The sequence below is a fragment of the Diabrotica virgifera genome, chromosome 3 (genome assembly GCF_917563875.1).
Source record: "Diabrotica virgifera virgifera chromosome 3, PGI_DIABVI_V3a".
Taxonomy (NCBI): domain Eukaryota; kingdom Metazoa; phylum Arthropoda; class Insecta; order Coleoptera; family Chrysomelidae; genus Diabrotica; species Diabrotica virgifera.
Window position 1 is genome coordinate 166,554,992 of NC_065445.1, and position 23,694 is coordinate 166,578,685.

The window sequence follows — 23,694 nt, forward strand, 5'->3', positions numbered from 1 at the left end:
AACGAGACAAACAACCCTCATTGATGTGGCGATTCCTAACAACAATAATCTACGTACTAAATTTACTGAAAAGATCGCCAAGTACAGAGATCTTGAAATTCAAATACGGAGACAATGGAGAATGCAAAGTACCCAGACGATACCGATTATTATGTCTACTGCTGGAGTCATTCCGAAGACCCTCCTCGAAAGCATAAAAAAGCTGGGTCTTAATGAACATCTTTATAAGACCATGCAGAAAGCAGTACTACTCGCAACGGCCAGATGTGTACGAAAATTTTGGGGAGATACACCTGCATACCAAGTCACCTAGGGCTCGATAACACGGAAAGAGTCCCACCAGAGCTCAATCCTTTTGATACCGTAGGTATCTGGGATGAGTCAATTTTCCCCTTAGAGGGAGTGTGAGCGGTATGGCTAAATCTGGATAATAATAATAATAATAATAATCTGGAAATTCAAATACGAAGGCAATGGAGAATGCAAAGTACCCAGACGATACCGATTATTATGTCTACTACTGGAGTGATTCCGAAGACCCTCCTCGAAAGCATAAAAAGCTGGGTCTAAATGAACACTAGGGTGGAACGAAAAAAATGTTTTAATAATTTCAATGCGTAATAGTGATAGAAAGTTGCCTATAGCCATTGTTAAGCCACAAATAAAATATTTTTTCAAACAAAATATTTGTAGAGGTGCCGCAAAAGGTTTGAAAATTAGAATTTTTAGTTAAATTTTGCGAATTTTGATGATTTTGGATTGGTAAAAAATAGCTATTGTAATGTCTGAATTCCTGTGTTAAATGATAAATACGCACTCTAAAACTAATCTCTAAAGATAATTTTAGTTTTAACTTACAACAATCCGATATTTATTTTTACTAAAACTGGCAAAGTTTGAACTAGAATTCCACATTTAAAGAAATATTTAACAGTAAATATTTATTTCATTCCTTAATATAATTTAACATTCTATATAAATGTAGTAACTATAGTAGAAGAGGACATTTCAATAGTAGAGGAACCTGGATCAAACTTCCTAGGGCATAATATAACTCATGCTTCCGGAACAGGTGAAGCTATAAAAGATAGTGTAATGGAGCATTTTCAAGGTGACAATCCTTTGAACATTTCCAATATAACAGCTGCCAGATATAATGGAACTGCAACTAACACCGGTGTTAACAATTGTGTAATTGCTTTAATAAAACAAAAACATAAATGAGCCGTTGCAGTGGCTGAGTTGGTTGTTCCATACCAATGAATTGCCTTTGCGTCATTTGTTTTGAACATTGGATGAAGGGTCCTAATAAATTTGGAGGGGTTTTAGGCAAAGAACTTGAAATCTGTAACAAGCTTCCTGTGGTTAATTTCGCTCCCATGCAAAACAACCTCCTTATTCTTGAGATTAAGGATGACCTAAGCACAGATCAGAAATATTTACTTGAAATGTACAAAGCAATCTCCAGTGGTGTATGTCCTTCGGATCTTTCTTTAAAACCCCCTGGGAGCTCATTCACGATGGCTTACGTTGTCCAATCACATTTTTCGGTTATATGTTGCAACAGAGAATCCTTCAGATAATCTGAAAACATTAACTATGTATGTGATGAAGGTGTATGCCCCAGTCTGGTTTCATAGCAAACTGAAACCATCTTGTGTAAATGGATCAAAACATCTATGGAGACTCTGAAGGAACATGTGAGGAACATTTCCAAAAATTTGATCCAGTATTTCAGAGGAATGGTTATTTCTCTCACCCAGAAAATGTGCTTCTCTCCATGTTATGCGACAAGAGAGAACACATATAGGGCGGCGGCGACTTTTGAAGGCAAGATCGGAACTCATCAATGGTGTAAGAAAGTTTGTTGTCCCGAAGATTAAATTTAATGCCATTAAATATATTGATATAATTAACTAGACGGAAGAAGAAATTACTGGGCCTCCTATGACAAAACATGTAACTGACGAGGACTGAAAAAAGTATATAAGTGATGTAAGAGACCCTAGTTGTCAGGTGCAGTGTGTGGATTTTCCGTGTTTTCCCTGTCATACACAGTCAGTGGAAAGAGTCATAAAGCTCGTGACTGAGTCATCTCTTAGTGTCTGTTGTTAGAGCAAAGATTGCTTCCCAAAAGATTATGCCCAAGTTTGAGAGGAAAAAACAATCTATTTAAGTATCAAGATGAATATTGTTGCTAAAGAAATCTTATAGCAATGTTTACATATAGCACTGATAGCAATGTTAACTGTTATTAAAGACAACATTTGACTAAGAAATGTTAGCTATGGCACCAGGGTAAATATATAAAATATTTTAAATTTGCTGTATTTTTTTGTTAAACCTATCTTTTCAAAGCTTTTGCGGCACCTCAAGATGTAAATCTAGAACAAAAATATTTTGTAGTTTTATTGTAGACATGAAAAGGTAACTTTCGAGTGCTATTAGAAAGTTCTTTGAAAAAAAATGTTTTTTCCTATCCTTTCGTTCCACCCTAATGAACACCTTTATAAGACCATGCAAAAAGCTGTACTACTTGCGACGGCCAGATGCGTACGAAAGTTTCTGGGAGAAACTCCAGCGTACCAAGTCACCTAGGGCTCGAAAACACGGAAAGAGTCCCACCAGAGCTCAATCCTTTTGATACCGTAGGTATCTGGGATGAGTCAATTTTCCCCTTAGAGGGAGTGTGAGCCGTATGGCTAAATCTGGATAAAAATAATAATAAGCGATCCAGAAAACAACACAGCCCAACAGTGCCTGGATAAATTAAAACAAAGACTCTCAGTTTATTCAGGACGACTAAGAAGGTACAAAGTGAGTAACAACCGAAAATCCGACGATGCCCTTTTTGAGACTGCTGAGAAGGCGTTCTATCGAAAACTCAATTCCACCGTAGAAAATCTCGATAAGTCTTATCCAAGCCAAGAAGAAATTCATGAGTTTTGGGGAAATCAACTTTCCACACCAACTGCTCTTAACAACAATGCTGGATGGATAGAAGATACGGCACAGAACTGCCAACACTACACTACTATTCTCTACGAACCCTTCACCACTGAAGAAGTCTCAAATATCATCAAAGAGCTTCATAACTGGAAATCTCCTGGACCAGACGGAGTTCAAAACTTTTGGTTCAAGAATGCTTATCAACACTAATTAATTATGTTATTTCTAATTCGCAGGATATACCATCATTCCTAACTCAGGGATTTAATTTAATCACTTATTTAATACCGAAGGATCAAAATAACACCCAAGATCCAGCAAAATACCGCCCAATTACTTGTCTTCCAACTTTGTATAAACTGGTCACATCCTGTGTAGCCCGGCGTATCTACCAACACTGTGCTCTGAAAACAATATCATAGAGCCTCAACAGAAAGGATGCGCTAAGTGTTCCATGGGTTGCAAAGAACAACTTATCATCGACTCAGTCATTTCTAATCAAGCATATTCCAAAAAGAGGAACCTGTTTACTGCTTTTATTGATTATAAGAAGGCCTTTGATTCAGTGCCGCATGAATGGCTTATAGATATATTGAGAATATATAAAGTCGATGATAATATAGTTACCTATTTACAACATATAATGACAGAGTGGAAAACTAGAATTCACCATCAAATACCTGGTGAAAGTAACATCGAAACTGAAAATATCGCAATCAGCCGGGGCCTGTTTCAAGGAGATTCGTTCAGTCCTCTGTGGTTCTGTCTAGCTATGAACCCACTCTCTCAGCTATTGAACTCCACAGATGCAGGTTTTAGCATCAAAAATAACAACAATGTGGTGGCGAAGCTTAATCATTTATTTTACATGGATGATTTGAAATTCATGGCTTTCACTCGAAACCAACTCGACGAGATGCTAAAAACTGTAAAAACTTTTTCTAGTGATATTAGTATGCACTTCGGAATAGACAAGTGCCGTATTTTAAATATAGTCAGAGGAAAAGTACAGCCCGGAGGATTCGATATGCAAAATGGCCAGAACATCGAGGCCATGGGTGAAAAGGATATGTATAAATATCTTGGAGTAAAGCAAGCGCGGAAAATTGACCATAAACAAATGAAAACAGAGATAACTACTGAGTTTATACGAAGGGTTAAACAGCTGCTTCGCTCACATCTTAACAGTAGAAATTTGTTTAAGGCACTAAACACCTACGCATGTTCCGCGCTTAGTTACTCATTTGGTATTGTTAAGTGGACAAAAACAGATATAGAAGCTCTTACAGATCTTACAAAAACAGATATAGAAGGACTTATGGATATAGGTGAGCAATTGGATAAACAAATTGCTAATTTAAGAACTAATTTTCAGATGCAGGCTGAGACATCTCCCCTACATCGCGCTATCTGCGCAGTAGATGACACAACACCGATCAAACTGAGGGAACCAGAAATGCGCATAAACCACTTTACTAAGGACGAAAAAGTGCGCGCCTGGATGGGTAAACCTCTGCACGGGCGACATCCCAATGAGGTCAGCCAAGATTACGTCGACAATATAGCGTCGAACTACTGGTTGACATCAGGAAAGATGTTCCCTGAAACGGAGGGTTCATTACTGGCCATTAAGGATCAGGTTATACCAACCAGAAATTACCTGAAATATATTATCAAAGACCCTCAGGTTCAAAACGACAGATGCCAATATGGATGTCAAGCCCAAGAAACCATCCAACATCTTACAGGGGGCTGTCAGGCATTTGCTGCAACTGAATACAAGGAACGGCATGATGCAGTGGGAAAAATCCTTCATCAAGAGACAGCTATCAAGCTGGGACTTCTCCAAACAGACCATCTCCCGTATTGTCAAAACGTCCCTGAGAGTATGCTTGAGGATGGCAACTACAAGCTATACTGGGACCGCACTGTGCTCACAGACCAAACAGTGGCACATAATAGACCAGATCTCGTACTAGTTAATAAATTAACAAAACAAACAACACTAATTGATGTGGCGATACCTAACAAAAATAATCTACGTAGTAAATTTACTGAAAAGATCGTCAAATACAGGGATCTAGAAATTCAAATACGAAGATATTGAAGAATGCAAAGTACCCAGACGATACCGATTATTATTTCTACTACTGGAGTCATTCCGAAGACCCTCCTCGAAAGCATAAAAAAGCTGGGTCTGAATGAACATCTTTATAAGACCATGCCGAAAGCTGTACTACTCGCGACGGCCAGATGCGTACGAAAATTTCTGGGAGATACACCTGCATTCCAAGTCACCTAGGGCTCGATAACACGGAAAGAGTCTCACCAGAGCTCAATCCTTTTGATACCCTAGGTATCTGGGATGAGTCAATTTTCCCCTTAGAGGGAGTGTGAGCCGTATGGCTAAATCTGGATAACAATAATAATAAACTCTTTATTACAGAGACAAAATAAAGAAGTACAAGTACCAAATATTACAATACAGGAAAAAAAATCTCTGTAAAAGGGACAAGAAAACAACATAGCACAACACGAATGCTGTGCCTGCTGATCAAAGCTCTGGCCCTTTTTTAACAATTAAAGAACATTTTCTGCTGGCATATATAAATCAAATATATAACAGTTATATTACAGTCAATTAAATTTAAATAATAGTATTAAAATAAAAAAAGAAACAATACAGGTGATAGGACATGAAAAGTAATGTTTTTTTAGGGTATTATGTGTTGACTCAAGAAGATGTAATTTCATTTTTCTTTTGAATGAGTTAATAGGTAGTTTTTTCATTGATTCTGGGATACTATTATATACGTTGTAAATATTATAAGAGTATGACTTACGGAATGTTGTTGTTTTGTACGTGGGTGGAGATATCAAACCTTTGGATCTGACATTAATATTGTGAACGTCTGTCCTGAACTTAATTCTGTCATATAGATATGGCGGACATTTTGTTACTATTATACGATGATAGAGATAAAGAGCATGGAGTTTTCGTCGGTTCGCCATATCAAGCCATTTAGCATTCTTAAGTTTATGGGAGACACTCTTATACTTCCTAATACCGTAAATAAATCTAAGGCATGACTTCTGCACTTTTGTATTCTATTTATATCAAGCTGGTCAAGACAAGGACAATACACTACATCTCCATAATTGAAATGCGATAAGACTAAAGACTCCGTGTGTCCGACAAGCCGACACATGTTTTTTAAATTTAAGATCAGAATCTAGGAATAAACCCAAGCTTTTGGACACATCAGTGCAATTAATTGTATTATTTTGCAACAAAATTTAAATATTTCTCCTAATACTGTCTTTGTTTTTACCGAAAACCATAGCGGATGATTTAATAGGATTTAATTTTAGTTGATGTTTTTCAGATTCAATTACGAGTTTAGATAAATCACTATTAAGCTTTTCTGAAGCACTTGCCAAATCAGTAGGAGATAATGTATAATACACTTGAGTATCATCAGCAAAACAATGAACACTAACATGATCTAAATTGGATGTTAAATTAGAAATATAAATACTAAAAAGAAGTGGCCCAAGGATAGATCCTTGCGGAACACCTCTAGATATATTTAATAAATCAGAAGCTCCACTGTTAGTTTCGACATATTGCTGCCGATTACTAAAATAACTTTTCAATAATTTAATCGCATCTAACGAAAATCCGACATAGTGTAAAATACCAAAGAGTAATTCATGAGAAATAGTATCAAATGCCTTAGAAAAATCAAGAAGAATCAATACAGTACATTTATTTAGTCGCTTTTAGAATATCATCCACAATATTTAGCAAAGCAGTGCTACAGCTATAGCCACTGCGAAAGCCAGACTGGAAGGAAGGAAGTATTTTATATTTATCTAAATGACTTTTGATTTGGAGATACATAATTTTTTCTAAAACTTTTGATAGTACAGGTAACAGACTAATAGGTCTTAATTCACCAAGCACTTTTACTTTCTTTATTTTAGGAATTGGTAGAACTCTAGCAATTTTTCAAGCATCGGGAAAAACATTATTTGCCAAACAAGTATTAATTATATCAGTTATATAACGAAAAATGAATGGGCAACACATAAGTATCATATCAATAGTGAGTAAGTCAGAACCTGTAGATTTAAATTTTATTTCTAATAGTAATTGGTAGACGAATATTTCCCCTACAGTCTCAAACTTAAACAAATGTGAAAAAATTTTTCTAACATTATTATTATAAAAGTATAAAAGATTTAGATCAAGTGGCATATTTTTTAGAGCATTAGACAAGAAATGAGAATTTATTTCATTGAGCCTGTTCAAAAATTCTGGTAGAATATTGTTTTTGTTTGTACTGTTAATATTTTACTGATTAAATTTTTTCCACATTATTTTACTTGAATTACCCCTCAAGAAATTTACTTCTAAATAAGATTTCTTCTCATTGCGTAGCATAATATTGGCTTGGTTCCTTAAAGTTTTATAATAATTCTAATGAGCTAAATTTTTAGTCCTTCTACAACGTGTAAATGCTTTATTTCTAAGTGTGATAATTAACTGAATATTGTCTGTAAGCCAAGGTGGCCGATTTTTCTGTATTTTAATTAATTTAGAACGAGCTACAAAATCAAAAATCTGTTAAAATACTGTTAAAAAACAATACCTTTTCATTAACATCAGGAATATTTAAAATATGAAAAAATGGTGAGTAAAGTAACAAATTTTGAAAATATTTAAGGTCAATGTCTTTTAAATTTCTTCTGTATATCATTTGAATTTCAGATTTATTTACAAATTCCTTAAGAGAACAGTAAACAATAAAATGATCAGACTGTTCTTCTGGAATAATTATAGTATCTGCCTCTAATGTTGGAGTATTATCTGTAACGAAAATCCAGTCCAGTAAAGTAGATGTTGTTCTTGTGACGCGAGTAGGTTTATATATTAATTGTTTCAGATTAAATGAATCAATAGACTCACTAAAGAGAACCGTTTTTCTTTCACTAACATCCAACATGCCAATGTTGAAATCTCCACCCATAACCATATAATCACATTCAGGTATATAGCTAGAAACAGTGTCTTCAAACGGGTTAAGAAATTCGACAAAATTCTGCTTTGGCGGCCTATAAAAGTTACCAATTAAAAACTTGCTTTTATTAACTTTAAGCGTTATCCATATGTGTTCTAAGTGATTTGAAATATTTTTAAATAATTCTACAAACAAAATGTTACAATTTATATAAAAAGCTACACCTCCTCCATTTGCATTTCTGTCACATCGAATAAAATTATATCCCCGAATCAACAAATTTTCAGACAATAGGTCAGGAGATAAACGAGTTTCCTGAAGACCTACAATATCAAAACGCCTATTCAATAACATAGATTTAAATTCAACAAAATGCAAAGTTAATGATCGTACATTAAAAAAGCAATTGATAAGTTATTCATATCTTACTTATAGTTTGTTCATACCATTAATTTATTTTCTGTATCCATTACTATATCTCCCTTTTCATCAACTAGTATATTTTGTCTGTATTCTGGTGTTCTAGTTAATTCTTTTAGTTTCCTGTGTACATTAAAGCTGTCATGTTTATATTGTAGCGTTTCTATTTCATCACATTTTTATTTTAACCAATCTTCTTTTGCTATGCGAATTTGTCGCTTTATTTCGTTTTCTGTTTGCTGGTATAACGATTTATTTTTGTCCTTATATACTCTTTTTTTGTTCATTAAGTTTAGTATTTCGTCTGTCATCCAATCTGTTTTCTTTTCTTTGGATTTGCGTAGAGACTTTTTTGAAGGTTCTATTAACTCAGCCTTTACTTTTTCCCAGTTTTTGTTGATATTTTCTTCATTGTATTCCCCTACAATCTGTACGGTATTTAGACGTTCGTTAATTCTTTTTTTGATATTTTCTCTGATTTCTGGATTTCTTAGTGCACTTATATCAGTTCTTTCTTCCTTTGCTGTTTTCTCTATTCTTTTCATTTTAATTTTCATGTGAGCTACTAAGAGATTATGATTAGATGATATATCTTCTCAAAGTTGTGTTTTGACTGCTGTTATACTATTCCGATATCTTTCTTTGATCATTATGTAATCTATTTGATTTCTCATTATCTGATGTTCATTATCTCTTGACGATTTCCACGTGTACAAACGTCTATTAGGTAATTCAAAGAACATATGTGTAACAATCATATTATTACCTTGGCAGAATTGTATCAACCTATCTCCTCTTTGATTTCTATCACCTAATCCAAAATTTCCCACTACGTTACTTGTACTACCCTTTCCAATTTTGGCGTTTAGATCACCCATTATTACTGTGACGTCACGTGCTTTGGTAGTTCTCAATGCCTCTTGAATTTGTTCATACAACGATTCCATCTCTTCGTCATCTTATTCGGCCGTTGGGGCATAGACTTGAATTAGGTTTATTTTTCTGTCTGTAGTTTTTAGTTGTAGCAGCATAACTCTTTCGGAAAAAGGTAGAAAATTCTGGACGTGTTGTGAGACTTCATTGTTCAGTATTATTGCTACGTCATGTCGATGTTGTGTGTCATTATTACAAGAATAATATATCGCATGGTCTCTAACTTGACATTTTCCATTTCCTATTCATCGAATTTCACTTATTCCTAAAATATTGATGTTAACTCTTTTCATTTCTTGGATTACATTGTGTGTGTTTCCGGATTTGAACATGCTGGTTACATTCCACGTTCCAATTTTAAATTCACGGTCTGCTTTTTTCTTTTTCTGGCAGGGATTTCGCTAACTTTTTCTCTAACTTTTTCTCTAACTGTTCATAACCGTCGCGCTTTGGAAATTTCTCATTTTACACTTAAATTGTAGTTTAATTAATCCAATATTTTGCAAATATTCGACTAGTTCTGCATCGATTTTTTTGTATGATATTATGAAGATCAAAAACAGAAAATACTTCCATTTTGGATTCAAATAAATAAACATGCTTTGACAAGTTGTAATTTACATCCAGAAATATTTTGATTAATATTCCCATCAGTATTCGAAACTGAGTCAAAACTGAGTATGTCAATTGTTGATTGTCATTGCAACAAAAACATTAAAAAAAAAGAATGTGTGTGTACTTTGTACGCACGTAAGAAGTTATACTTCTATTACATATTATGTGATTTTATCGAAATTGATATAATGTACTTTAAACAGTTTATTTATATTTCATTTCAATATTAAACGAATTTTAATACTTACTACTTTCCAAAAATGTTTATAACACAATACCAAAAATTTTAAAAAATAAAAGAATAAAACGCACACAAACACATTGAAAAATGCCACAAAGAAAAAATGATTTCTGAACGATAATAATTGTTGGCAAAAATTTTAAATACGCATTTTCTGAAAAAAATTATATAACAAATATACTTACAATCATAAAATGCATAAAAAAATAAAAAAATAAAAACTTGCATCGGGATCCGAACCCGCGAATTTGGGGACGCTTTGATTCGTAATCGAAACCTAGACTCACTCATCCAATTACACATTATTTGTCATGTGGAAAAATAGGGCAACTGAACGTTTTACTGTTTGACAGTTGTTCTGAATTTACCTAATCAAATTATGTAGTTTGATTTTTGTGACAAAGAAAATATTAAAATATGACAAAGCAGTAAGAAAACAATATATTAGATTAAGATTGGTAGAACTTTTGTTGGTAATCAAATTAAGTATGTAAATCAAAGCATTACATACCTACTAGATAAATAAATCTACGCCAAAAAATCATAATTTAAAAATAAAAATCGGACCTAATTTCGGATTTCTCTCTAAAATCCCCATTCTTGAGAAAATAAATTTATTCCAACTTAATCCAAATGTATAATTACAATATGATTATAATAAAAACTACTTACCAAATTAGAATGAGTTTTTCTTGTCCAAAAGTCCAAAAATATATATAAAAACTATTTAAAAAGGCAGTATAACTATTAACTAACTTTTGTTTGTTGTTTCTTTTCCCACAAATTTCAAAACGCAACAACCATAAATAATCAAACCACACATAGAGAAATAAAAACAACATTCTTTTTATTTCTCTATGAAACCACAGCTGTGCCACAGCCGCCATATTGACTAATTTTTGACATGTCATTTGAACATCCAATCAGAACAAAGTTATAATGCGCATGCGCCCGGATCATAGGTTTTAACATATAAAAATTCACCCTCATATCGCGCGTAAACAAGTATAACTTCAATAAGATGGAAAATTTATTACCTTATCAAATTTTCGCAATATTTTATTATAATCCCGTATTCTAATAAAGAATATGAAACCTTTCTACGTAATATAAAATAAATAAAAGGTTAGTAGTAATATATACCTCTATTACATGAAAATATGTCTTAAATTAGTGTGAGAGGTTAATCGTCTAGCACCCACATAAAAATGTTGTACGGTTCACACCAGAAAAATCATTTATCTGACATAAGAGATAATCCACCATAATTTTTGGTCACTTCGCAGCCAGGCTAGTGTGAATAAAAAATAGAACCCATAGTTGTAACCTAGTGGCAGTTCAGAGGTCGAAGAGAGCCCCATTTACCATTTAGAGGATCCAAAACTTCTACTTTATTGTTTTTGCATCTACTTTAGTCAATTGTTTTTTCAATGCTAAAAATAACTTTTCTTGATTTTTTTTTTAAATATATTGAAAACATAGGTTTCTTCTTTCATTTGGTAACCGCAAATTCGCTGTATTATTATGTTCTGAGCAATAACAGTGCAAGGTAAGTGCTGTGGGATACACAAATTGAATAAAATTTAAACTTATTAACGAATCGTCTTGAAATTTTTTGTACTTTATAAGGACTACTTGACTCACCTTTTCCTGGAATATTTAAGCGCAAGGTTCATTTTTCAAAAGTTATAAGCAAATTTTTGATTTTCAAAATCTTAGGCCTTTTTGCAATTTCCGAAGCAACAAATGATCGGATCAAAATTCAAAAGCTGCTATTTTAAAGCTTTACCCATCTACTAAAAGATTTACACTCCACGTAATATATTAACTTACCCTTTTTTTACCTATAGCCAGTGGCGTAACAAACTCCGTTGGGGCCCCTTCGCAGAATTGGAAATGGGGCCCCCTTTAAAAAATTACTAAATGCGACATGTGTAACAAATACATGTGTTACAGCCCAGTAAATCAACGTAAAATATTGCGATACCGTGTAATTTTCAGTGTCACCACCGAATTGGTCAACTCAAGACTTTTCGTGTTATTTATGGGTAAAAATGTGTATTGTTCAAGAAAAAAACCACGTTTTGCAAACAGTAAGTATTCGATCGAAAAGAATATTGTTAGCAAAAATGTATCTAGCTAATAAAAAATGAAACAAAAATGAAGTCTATCGACTCAGTAAACGAAAAGATGTAGCCCATGAAAAGTTTTTCTTATTCGTCAAATTCCAAATCGAATATTTCAACGTGAAATAACCAAAAAATGAAATACTTTTCGGGGAAACTCATTAGAACTTTTTTAAATTGTTTTAAAGAAGCTTTATTTTTTACAAAAGTCTCTAGCATCAAAACTAAGCTAGTTGCGCTCAAAATACAGTTAATTCCATTTTTTGGTAAAAACATTGTGAAAATCTCCGCCTATTTAGCACCCCAAATGAAACTAATCATTATTGCCTTACAAATTACTTAACTTATTTATATGACCTGTAAGTTTTACCGGTTCAAAGTGCTTATTTTTTAAAGGGTTCTATTTGAAAAGGCTTGAACGAGTCACTAATCACGAGTAAATGCAAATTTTAACCAATTTTTGTCTTACAGAAAAACAAAATAAAGCCAAAATATTTATAAAAACAAGACCTGCATTTCTTTAGTCTTTGAGATTTTTCGTATCACTAACACTTTTTAAGTTATTTTGAATAAAAAAAGACATTTATCCAAAATAAAAAAACTTTTTTTACTATGAAACCAAATTTTTTCAAAAATAAGAACTTCGAACTGATCAAACTTACAGATCATATAAACAATAAATATTTAAAGTAAATGGTAAAGTGCTAATGATAAATTTTATTTGGGTGCGAAATAGGGGTAGATTTTCACGATTTTTTTTTACCGAAAAAGGGGCCAACTTTATTTTGAGCGTAACTCGTATAGTTTTGGTGCTAGAAACTTTTATAAAAAATAAAAAAAGTTTTTAACATTTAAAAAAAGTTTTAATGAGTTTTTCCCGAAAAGTGCTTAATTTTTTGGTTATTTCAGGTTGAAATATTCGATTTGGAATTGGGCGAATAAGAATAATTTTTCATGAGCTTCAACTGTGCTTTTAATGTGTCGATAGACTTCATGAATATAAGTACACCATTTTTTTTGTATCTTATAAACTTCATTTTTGCTACAAATATTTTTTCGATATCTAATATTTAATTCGATAAATGGGTACTTATTTTTGAGCTATTTGCGAAAAACCGGTCTGAAAACGTTATTTTTTTGGTTGAAAAATAAACATTTTCACTTGCAAATGACTTGAAAAGTATTAACATAGATAAAGAAACTCTGTAGAACAAAAGTTGCTCATAATTAGTCAATTTATACATTTCCGGACTTATTTTAAATGTATGTTTTTCACCCCAAGAACGGGTGTCTCCTCCGAAGCAAAAGCAACCAACGGCATGAATCCAACTTTGAAGTGGAGTGTAACTAGAACCTAAATCCAAATTGTCAAGCAAATACGTCCGTCGTGACGCTGATAATTTCACTCCAAAATTGTCATTTACTGAGCTATTGGTGTATTCCTGCATTGTTTATGACGACTTACATTTTTCATCTTTATTTATACAATAGAATAAAATAGAACAAAAATTACTAAATGATTACATTAGTAGGTATTATTCTATGAGATGAACAATTTTCTTCGTGCACTATCTACTATCAGCGAATATATCTACAACTGTATTAATTCAGATGACAACTTCATTTTCAATACTGCACTGCTTAAAAAAATGTATGTATGCAAATAATATAACAACACATCTTTACATATATTAGACAACAAGATGGGGCCCTTGACATATTGGGGCCCCCAGTAAACTTCATGCTGCTGGGTCCTCTGTTACGCCTCTGGATAATTGTATCGAAATACTAACCGTAGGTAAAGATCAAAGAGAAAACCCATTTCTAGATTTAGAAATATTTTTCTAAAATTTGGCAAATTGCAATTCTTAAATCTTCTAATAGTCACGTACAAAGCATTATAGTTTATTGTCGTCACCCATAAAAGTTCGTGAGACCGGAAAATATTAAGTTCTAGATGTGAGATGATTCACTTGCCGAATACGCCTATTTAGAAATTTACGTTTTTAAATTTAAACATACAAAGCAAAATCATATACCTATAACAGATTTTTACATCAGACGACAAGACGGGGCCCCTGTTCGATTGGGGCCCCCCGCAAGCTTCACGCTGCGGGGGCCTCTGTTACGCCCCTGCCTATAGCGACTTAAACCACAAACTGCCATTTCTTGACCCTTATTTATTAATACAACTGTTAACAACTATTTTCTGGCTCTGAACTGTGACGGGCATTTTTATATCGAATCATAAAAATTAGAATGAAGTGGTTTTGAAGAGTGATCTATCTAATGAAAATATTTTCAATTATTTGCTACTTCCGGTTATACCGGAAGTGGCTTATAACTTCGTTTTTTTAAATAAGACACCCTGCATATTTTTACATTTTTGGATTTTCCTTGATTTCTTCTTTCTTAAAATATGAGGTTTTTATAATATTATACAGGGTAGTTCAAAAGATATTTAGTTTTTTTTTATGAATTTCGTAGCAATATTCACACCCTGTAGGATTGTAGGAGTTTGACATCAAAAGCTCTATTTACTTTCACATAATTTTTAATATAGTCTAGTTTAATTATAGTATACAGGGTTGGTCGAAACTCGGAATGAGTATTTTCTGAAATTTCTTAAATAAAACACCCTGTATTTTAATATAGTAATAAAATGATATTTTATGATACTTTTTTATTCCTTAAGCATTTCCTATACCTAACAGGAAAAGGGTAGCACTCTTCTACGATCCCGGTAGAAGACAGGCTGCTACAAGGAATGGCGTCCTTGCCCTACGCTAGCTGCTGACTTTCTCCTCTGTCCCAAGCACCAGGAGGTGTCAGGTCCCTAACCTTTTCTCCCATACACCCAAAATTTCCACCACCTATATATCCTACTCCTATTCACCGAATGATTGCCGGTATAAGCAATCCCCCACTTTCTGACCAACGGCTTTGGGCAGATGAGTTGGAAAGTGGTAGGGCACCCTTTTGTCCTGGGGTTGACAAATCGGCCTCGAAGTCGGAGGAATCGAGTTGAGTCGAGGGTAGTACAGCTTTCTACATGGTCTTATAAAGATGCTCATTCAGACCCAGATCTTTTATGTTTTCTAGGAGGTTCTTCGGAATGACTCCAGTAGTAGAGATTATAATAGGTATTGTCTGGGTGCTTTGCATTCTTCATTGTCTTCGTATTTGAATTTCCAGATCTCTGTATTTGGCGATCTTTTCAGTAAATTTAGTACACGTAGATTATTTCTGTTAGGAATCGCCATATCAATGATGCTTGTCCCGTTAATTTGTATAGCTTGTAGTTGTCATTCTCAAGCATACTCTCAGGAACGTATTGATAATATGGGAGATAGTCCGTTTAGAGAAGTTTCAGCTTGATAGCTGTCACTTGATAAACGATCTTCCCTACTGAGTCATTGCAGCAAATGCCTGGCAGCCCCCTGTAAGATGTTGGATGGTTTCTTGGTCTTTGATGATATATTTCAGGTAATTTTTGGTTGGTATAACCTGATTCTGAATGGCCAGTGATGAACCTTCCGTTTCAGGAATCATCTTTCCTGATGTCAACCAATAGTTCGACGCCGTATTGTCGACATAGTCTTGGCTGACCTAATTGCGATGTCGCTAATGCAGGAGTTTACTCATCCAGGTGTGCATTTCTTCTTCTTTAGGAAGGTGGTTTATGCGCATTTCTGGTTCCCTCAGTTTTATCGGTATTGTGTCATCTACTGCGCAGATAGCGCGATGTAGATTAGATGTCTCAACCTGCATCTGAAAATAAGTTCTTAAATTAGAAATTTGTTTATCTAATTGCTCACCTATATCCATGAGTCCTCTTCCTCCTACTGCACTTCGAGGGTGGTGATTTTGTGCCTTTGTAAGGTGTGTTCTTACTTTTCGTTGAAGATTCTCTATGTCGGTTTTTGTCCAAATAACAATGCCAAATAAATAGCTAAGCGCGGAACATACGTAGGTGTTTAGAGCCTTAAACAAATTTCTACTGTTAAGGTGTGAGCGAAGCAGCTGTTTTACCCTTCGTATAAACTTCGTAGTTATCTCAGTTCTCATTTCTTTATGGTCAATTTTCCGCACTTGCTTTACTCCAAGATATTTATAGATATCATTTTCACCCATGGCCTCGATGTTCTGGCCATTTTGCATATCGAATCCTTAGGGCGGTACTTTTCCTCTAACTATATTTAAAACACGGCACTTGTCTAGTCCGAAGTGCATACTAATATCATTAGAAAAGGATTCTTCAGTTTTTAGCATCTCATCTATGTAGTTGGTTTCGAGTAAAAGCCATTAATTTCAAATCATCCATATACAACAGATGATTAAGTTTCGCCACCACATTGTTGTTATTTTTGATGCTAAAACCTGCGTCAATGGAGTTCAAAGCTGAGATAGTGGGTTCATAGACAGAACCACAGAGAACTCAACGAATCTCTTTGAAACAGACCATGGCTGATTGCGATATTTTCAGTTTCGATGTTATTTTCACCAGGTATTTGTAGGTGAATTCTAGTCTTCCACTCTGTCATTATATGCTCTAAAAAGGTCACTATGATGGACTTTATATATTTTCAATATATCTATAAGCCATTCATGTGCATGGCGACACCCACATCGGACGTAGTTGTTAAAATACGTCTGATATGGACGTCGAAACGTTAATAAAATCATTTTTTTTTGTTGAATTTTGGCTTATTTCCCATTTAGAATAGGTATTAAAATTGCCACAACGAAATACCTTCAGAACAATATAAAATATTACTTCATTACAATACTAAGACACAGGGTGTTCCATTTAAGAAAACACAGAAAATTCTCATTCCGAGTTTAGAGCATCCCTGTGTACTATAATTAAACATTTAGGTATACTAATAATGTTTAACAATATACCCTATATTAAAAATAATTTGAAAATAATAGTATATTTTGCAACGAGCATTTAATGATGGTCATTATGAAGCGAGTATGAGGGATACGAACCGAGCCGCCTAGCGTCGAGTTTCGTATTGAATACGAGCTTCATAATGATAATTAAATGCAAGTTGTATACACGATATTTTCTATGATCGTTTATAAAAAAATATATTCAAATTTATTAATTTTGTATCGTAAACAAATTAAGTAGTTTGTGAGTTTTTTTACATATTGAGAACTGTTAAAGCGCCGTCAAAATGTATTTGACTCGCAATTGGTTACTGCGCGTGTGCCACCTACATCGCGAATGCCATATCGCGATTCTATTGGTTAAAAATCTGTATCATACCGCCCTTCTAAGCGCAAAGGGGGTATCTACATTAGACCTTAAACTGAGAAAACGACGTTTAAAGTTTAAACCTCATTTATTTTGGTTTTTGATTAGGTAAAACCTTTAAGCCGTGAATGTAAGCACGGCAGCAGTCAAGCGCTTCTTACTCTCTGAGGCGAGGAGCAGAGGCAAAGGCTAACCTTCTGGATGTGGTGAACTCAGGGAGTTTGATTTTTATTGGATTCTCTGAGACGCTACAGCTAGAGATTGGTTAGCAGAAGAAGCAAAACGGGCTCGACGTGAGCCCGTTACGGGATTTCTACTGTGCCTCTGTAAGGGTATCGACACTGCAAGGTGTAGTTTTTTAGAAACCTACATCGGGCAGCCCCGGCCCCTTGGGTCAGTAGAACGAGAAACGGCAAGAGGAACCATAATCCAGTTCTGTCTGGGTTAGTGAACAACCGCGATAGCTCCAGGGAAGCCGACCCTGAAACCGTGCTGGCATCTGGCCAGACGGCTGCAAAAAAGGCTTGTCAAAATTTTCGCCCCAGTTGATTGATCGAGCTAGGTCTCGATCACCTCCCCTTACTATGGCCACTCCGCCAACTTATGAAGATTTACGAAAAGTGAATCTTAACCTGTTTCAGGAGCTGAAAGAAGATGAATCCGACGGTTACTCAATCGTAGATGACCAGCGTCCAGAAGAAAAGGAAAGAAACGGAAAAGACGGGGAATTTAAATTCCCTAGACGAGGGAAGAAGAAGGATAAGAAAGATAAGACAAAGAAATCAGAGTAAAAAAAGGAAGACAAGGAAAACCCACAAGTAGCGGCCATGGAGGAAGAAGTTCCCGACGAGGCAGGAAGAGGTACCACCAAAAGGGCTAGGACAGCAAATGAAGCGAGTGACGAAGAAAACAACGGCAAAGAAGAGCTCGTAAAAGAGCTAGCAGCCCAAAAAGAACTGATGAGACAGCTGTTCGAAGCCACCAAAACCAGAGAAGCCCAGTACGAGGTACGGCTGCTGAAAAAGGATGAAGAGATAGCCCAGCAGAGGGCCGAAATAGCGGAGCTGAAGAAAGAAATATTGGAGATTGGTGAAAGACGTGATGGTCAAGTCACAAAAGCAGGTGGTGGACCGGTTAGACGTGCTGATGGAAGCCCGAAACCAGGACAACAAGAGCCAATAACAACAGGCAAAGCCCACAACGAAACTGTCGAAGCCAACGTCTGAAAAGTTACGGACGACCGCAGAAATGAAGAAAAAGGCTGAAAAGTCAAAGAATAAAGAAGACTTCCCACTACTCAAATCTCCAATTTCGACAGACGAGGCGACGACATGGGAACGAAAAGCAGATGACGCTATGAGGGCTGCTTCACCTCCAATGCAGGAACTGCTCATCCTGCCAAAGGGATCAGCAGATCCAATCCACCCAGCGACGAACGCAAATGGAGATACGCTTGCCTTGCAGCATCCCAGTGGTTCAGAAACAGAATACATGGAGACGAACCAGAGTGAAAAAACCACCGTGTTGTCTGACCAACGGCAACACCACACCGAAAGCCGCCTGTAATAAAACTACAGAGCGTAAGCGAGACAGGGGCCATCCTCACCATAGCCCAAAAAGAAAAAGTCTACACGGTAAACAGGATTTCCAGGAGTGGTAGGAAAACCCTCATCCAGGCGAAAAGCCCGGAAGACTACCGAAAAATGGTAAGGATAATAGAAGTAGAAGACTACGCGAAGACATACACGGATAAGAGGCTACAATGGATAGCCTTCCCATTACACCAGATAATAAAACCCAGAGTGGTTTTAAGAGGATTGTCCACAAACACCACCGAGAAGGCAATCCAAGAAGAAATGGCAGCACAATATCAGATTGTCTGTCACACAGCGAAGAATATGTCTACCAGAGTCGGCCCCAAGAGAAAACTCCCAATGTTCGTCCTGACTCTGGACCATGAGAACGTCGAAAGGGCAAAGCGCATCTCCAATTTGTGCCACATGAAGGTCGTGGTAGAGGACCTACCCAAAGCAACAGGACCAACGCAGTGTTTCAACTGCCAAGGCTACCACCATGCCCAGAACGCGTGCCACAAGGACCCTAAGTGCGTGAAATGCGGCGAAGATCACCCTACAAAGCTGTGTAAACGAGCTAGAGAAGTAAAAGCCACATGTTCTAACGTCAATGGAAGCCACCCATCAAATTACAGAGTATGCCCTAGGTGCCCAACCTGGGGAAGACCACCACCACAGAGGCCACAACAACAGACGCCCAGACGACAACAGGCAACCGGGGTATCATACGCTCAAGCCACGCAAGCAAACAAGCAACAAACGCAAAACACCGCAGCGATCCCCCAAGACGAAGACTACCTAATCAGAATGGTAACCAACATAGTGACTAAGATAGTCCAAGAAGTTATCCCAGGCACCAGGCAGACGCAGAACTAATGCAGGCAGACAGGGGATACTTGAAGATAGGATCCTGGAATCCGGGCGGCATATCAACACACCAGAACATCATTGATGAACTCGCCAACAGATACGAGATGGACATCGTAGCAATACAGGAAACTAAGCTTACCAACAACTTTAACCTAAAGTTTCCTGTGTACGATGTATATAGGAAGAACCTCACAAGAAGATCAGGAGGAACGGCCATCCTAGTCAAGAAGGGAATTAAACACACAAGATTCACGACCCCACCACTGGTAAACATGGAGACAACAACAATAGAAGTGAAAATGAGGCAAGGCGCAGTCAGAATAACATCAGCCTACGTAAGACCGCAAGACCTATTAATGGACGATAATCTAGATGTGTTCCTAAACATCGCCGAAACATCTATAATAATAGGGGACCTAAATGCGAGATCCCCCCAACTGGAACGATAGAGCTACGAACAGAAACGGACGACTACTAAATAGCTATATAAAAAATAACGAAGACACAGTGGCAATGGGCCCAAAAGAACCAACAATTTCCCAGGAAATGGACTTTCCACCTACATTGACATCGTTGTAGCTAAAAACCTAGGACTACAAACAGAAATAATCACCCTAAACGAAGGAACAACAGACCACAACCCCCCATTTTACTAGAACTAGGAACATGGGAAGAAACAAACCCGCCGAAAAGAATGAAAAAGAAAATAAAGTGGACAAATTATAAAAGATTAATGAGTGAAGAAATAAATATATTGCCAGTTATAAATAACCCACAACAAATAGAAGAAAAAGTCCTAGAGCTAGAAAACATCATCCAAGAAGCAATTAGAAACAGCACAACAGAGGAAGAAATCGAGATCCACACGGGAAGGTTCAAAGATATACCACAAGAAGTACAAGACTTGATAAGGGAAAAAAACAGAGCGAAGCAAATAGCCAGAAGAACAAGAAACCGAGTAGACAAAACCTGGGCAAACACATCAAACAGAGAGATCAAAACGGATCTTCGACAACACCGCAGCAAAAAATGGGACAACTTCGTACAAGAGATGGAAGAACTAAACTCAAACATGAAAAATGTTTGGAAGCTCCAGAAAATGATAAGAAGTGACAGAAATTCCATCCCCCCATTACATGGAGAAAATGGCATGGTATATACCATAGAAGAAAAAGCAGAGGTGATGAAGTCCACACTCGAAAGAGAATGCACGTTAAACTACCACCCAGACGAGGACGTTGACTTCATGGAAGAAGTCGAAGAGCAAGAAGAAAGACCAGAGGATCCAGAAGACATCATCCCCCAACATCGCCGGAAAAAATTAACGAACATATAAAAAACAGTTCACCGAGAAAAGCGCCTGGTCTAGACGAAATAACAAATAGAGCCCTAAAGTACTTGCCTATAAGAGCTATAGTGTATTTTACAAACATAGTGAACGCGATACTAAGATATAAAATATTCACGAACAGATGGAAAGAGGCCCATGTCATAATGATCCCAAAACCTCGCAAGAACCACACATTCCCGCAGAACTACATGCCAATCAGCTTACTCCCAGCCATCATCAAGATAGTGGAAAGAATTATTCTCAGCAGACTGCAAGCGGAAACAAACAGATTAGAGATAATCCCAGAAGCTCAATTTGGATTCAGAGCAGAGCACTCCAGCGAGCTACAACTACTCAGGTTAACTGAGTACATAGCAGCTGGATTCAACGACAAGCAGTACACTGGAGCAGCATTCCTGGACATAAGCAAAGCTTTCGACAGAATATTGCATAAGGGGCTCATATACAAAATGCGAGGTTATGGGTACAGCAAGGCGATGACGAGGCTGATATCCTCGTACTTAGGCGGCCGGAGTTTTAGGGTTCGAATAGGACAAATCCTGTCCGAGCTCGGAAACCCGGAGGTTGGAGTGCCACAGGGAGCAGTCCTGTCACCTCTGTTGGACACAATATACACCGCTGACGTACCTAGAACACCAGGTACCCTTATGAGCCTTTACGCCGACGACACAGCGATGGCGGCAAAACATAGAAACGTAGATATAGCGGTGACCAACCTGCAAACAGCGTTAGAAGACACCGAGGAATGGAGTATAAAGTGGAAGACAGCCATCAACTCCGAAAAGACGCAAGCGGTACTATACAAGAAAAGAAGACAACAGCCAGAAGAACAACTGACGGTGCAGAACAACCCCATCGAGTGGAAAAATGAAGCTAAATAACTGCGAGTCATCATAGATAAAGGATTAACTTTCCAACAACAAGTACAAGCCACAGTCCAGAAGGCCAACATGGCAAGAGCAACATTAAGAGGACTCACAGGCAGAAAAAGTAAATTAAAACTAAAAACGAGGTTAAGATTAATAAACAGCATAATATTACCGGTATTAGCATACGCATCTCTCGCGTGGGGACAAGTATGCAAAACTCACAAAAAGAAGATACAAGCGGTCCACAACAGCAGCCTAAGAAAAGCAGCTAGAGTCCCGAAATACGTCGCTGAAAGATTCCTGTTCAGAGAACTACAACAGGTGAGAGTCACAACCCAAGTCCCATACTGCGAGAGATGTTGTGGTATGACGGTTTCAACCGATGGAAACACAAACGTTCTAAGCAACAAATAGTGGAATAAAGTAAAGAAAATAAAGTGAAAATAAAGGGAAATAAATAAAGTAAATAAAGAGAGACATAAAGAGAAAGCGAAGATAAAGTGATAATGAAGTAAAAATAAGTAAAAGTAGATAGTTCCTTGCTCGAAAACACCAAGTGCTGAAGAAACACGTAATCAAAGCGTAGGTCCAACGTCAAGATCAGGTAAAGTCAGACCATAGAGAAATAGAAGGCGCAAGCCCCAAAAAAATATAAAAAACAAAAAAGGCGTAATCCACCAAAAAAATATAAAGAACATAAAAACAAAAAAATACTTGAGCACCAAGCCATTGGACTGAGCTCAGTGGGGATCGGTACAATGACTTGGCACCCATGTAAGCAATTTTTAGTTCCGCGGATAAGTAATTAGAAGATAAAGGCATAGAGCGCTTCACGCTGGCCTAGTTTTGAATTCGATTAGGGCACCACATTGGTTTCTTATTACCCAGGATTCCATTGTGAAGAGCATTTGGCTACGATAGTTGTGCCCCCATCGCGCATCAGCGTGCTATGGGGGGGGGGGGGAGGGATGGCCTGGGGCATTGGAGCGAGGTGGGGTGATCCCTGTTTTTACTCGGGTCAAAACACCTCGCCCAATGAATTGTTGCACCCGAATGTACTTTTTCGATAGGGTGTACAGTGGACATCTCCCACAGGTCGGGTTGAAAAAAAAAAGGTAAAACCTTGAAACCTTTTTTATTTTTCTTATTTTTTTCTTTAACTGAATGTATTGTTTTAATAGTAAAATTTATTATTTTACATTAATTATACCAGATACTGCCAACTTTACAACGAAAAATACTAAAAATGCTAAGATGTTTTAGTTGTAACTGCAATTTACTACGCAAAAGAAGTGGTATCTGCGTAGTTACGTCCAAAGTTCTTAAGTAAAAGCAGATACCACTAATAAAGCTTAGTATTTACACTGGATACCACCAACTACCAATGATAAAATAATATAAAGTAGAGATTACTAGGATATAAATGTATTAACTGAAACTTCCAATGATTAATAAA